The 1,844-nt window shown below is 56.5% G+C and overlaps 1 protein-coding gene across 1 annotated transcript in view; it reads left to right on the forward strand.

Annotated features, from left to right (window-relative positions):
- The window catches only part of LOC113204823 (calphotin-like), a 7,006-nt gene that overhangs the window by 1,317 nt on the left and 3,845 nt on the right, over positions 1 to 1,844 (forward strand). The window lies entirely within an intron of this gene.

The following is a 1,844-nucleotide window of genomic DNA, read 5'->3' on the forward strand; positions in this document are numbered from 1 at the left end:
CCAACAGGATGTGCATCGAGCGTGATGATTGAGCGGGTAGGGGGGGGGCTTCTATTTTGTTCAGCAAATTTACCTACACACTACATATCACGGTTCGCCTCTGCAAGTTCTGATAGCGCCTGGTAGGTAGGCAACATCTGGCCGGCATTACACGCGTGCACTGCGGTGTGGCCTACCCGGACTGTCGCAGGCGCCGAGCACCCGCAATCTTCCAAACGAATCTGACAAGAACGGACTGGTCGACATTCTGGACAAACCCTTAAGAATGGGAAACAACCTAAACTGGCCCCATCAGACGAGTGATCTCGGAGCGTCACCAAAACATCTCTCAACGCACACGCTCTTCTTGTGTTTTCTTTTTCAATTTGAGGCCGTCAAAAGCCCGGTGTGCCCCGCCGAGCAGTCGATCAGAGAGATGGACAACAAAAGCGGCGTGGCGCACAGCGTCGACCAGTGTCGGCGCGGGCTTTAAACCGCTCGGCCTTCCCCTTGTATTTTTTTTTTTGTTGTCTTTTTTTTTTCGCCCACCTCGCCTTTCTTTTCCACCGTTCTGTTCTGAAGATTATTTTAATTGCTGCGTTGAAAGGGTCCAAACAACAACACGAACACGCGCGCTCGGCGCACGGTTCCTCCGGCTTCATTTTAGATCGTCATTATTAGCTCTGGCCGCCGCTTCTTTCTGTCGGCGTGACTGTTTCGTATCATTTTGTGCCTGCCGTAGGTGGCACCCCCCGCCCGGGCCGGGGCCCCCGCCCCATCCACTGCCCTGCGGTCTGCTCGGGGCCTGGGCATTACCTCTCGCTGATGGGTCGCAATGACTTGGCAGCTGCTCTGTTTGGGTGTAAATGACCCGTAATAAAAGACGATGGATACCATCTCCGCGTCCACCCCCCCCCCTCTACCTCTCCCCTTTTCTCACCACCTGATCAGCACTTCGGTGGCAGGGAACATAATCATCAATTTAACAGGCACTAAAGGCCTCCACGACGGGCCGGGCCGACCGGGCTGCTGGACGGACGGGGCAAAAACACGGGCGGGCGGCTGGAAACGAGGACGCTGGGGAAAGGTAGCGGGAGGGGGAGGATTGGCCACTCTGCATTCGTAGCCCACATTTGAGGAGGTAGCGGCAGCATCTCTCTCTACGCCAAACAGGATATGCATCGAGGTGGCGGCTCACCTCTCTCTCCCGCGCCGGGCCGGGTCCCTGTACTCGACGTCCAAACCGGTTGGGAAAGGAAAACAGAACAGCTGGAGTGGAAACGAGCGATACGCAGGACAGCTCGACCCCCGGTCGGCTGGGGGGTCACAGGACGAAATGTCATCGCCACAAGTCAGGGCCGCAATGGAATGCGTTACTGTCACACGCGTCAGCGTGACAGGCCCGATCGCATCGGAGCATCGGAAACAATCTCTGGAAGCGCGTGACCATTTCGTCTGCCGATCGTGATACCGCGGGAATTTTCCCGTCGCGATGGTGGATTTCGGAATGCGAGCATGGCACAGAAGTAGCCAAAATATTATGAAGAGCGTGAGGCGTGACATTCGCCCTTGGTACGATACTGGCATTGCCGTTGTGCAACAATAGCCCACCGGTAATGTTCACTTAGAATCGCGTTTTTCGAAAAATTTGGGAAGGAAAGGGAGTTTTCTCAAAAGAGGCAAAATTGCAATTTCGAGGCATATGATTACCCTGTCTCCCTGGCTCCCTCCCTCCCTGGCTCCCTCCCTCCCTGGCTCCCTCCCTCCCTCGTTATGAAGGCTGTTGGACCGCGTGTCGTCCCTTTGGGGCGCGACACCCGCTCCCCTCTCCCTCCCCGCGCGAGCAGTTCACGTACACGCGGGGG

The sequence above is a fragment of the Frankliniella occidentalis genome, unplaced genomic scaffold, assembly GCF_000697945.3.
Source record: "Frankliniella occidentalis isolate FOCC.00 unplaced genomic scaffold, Focc_3.1 Scaffold17, whole genome shotgun sequence".
Taxonomy (NCBI): Eukaryota; Metazoa; Arthropoda; class Insecta; order Thysanoptera; family Thripidae; genus Frankliniella; species Frankliniella occidentalis.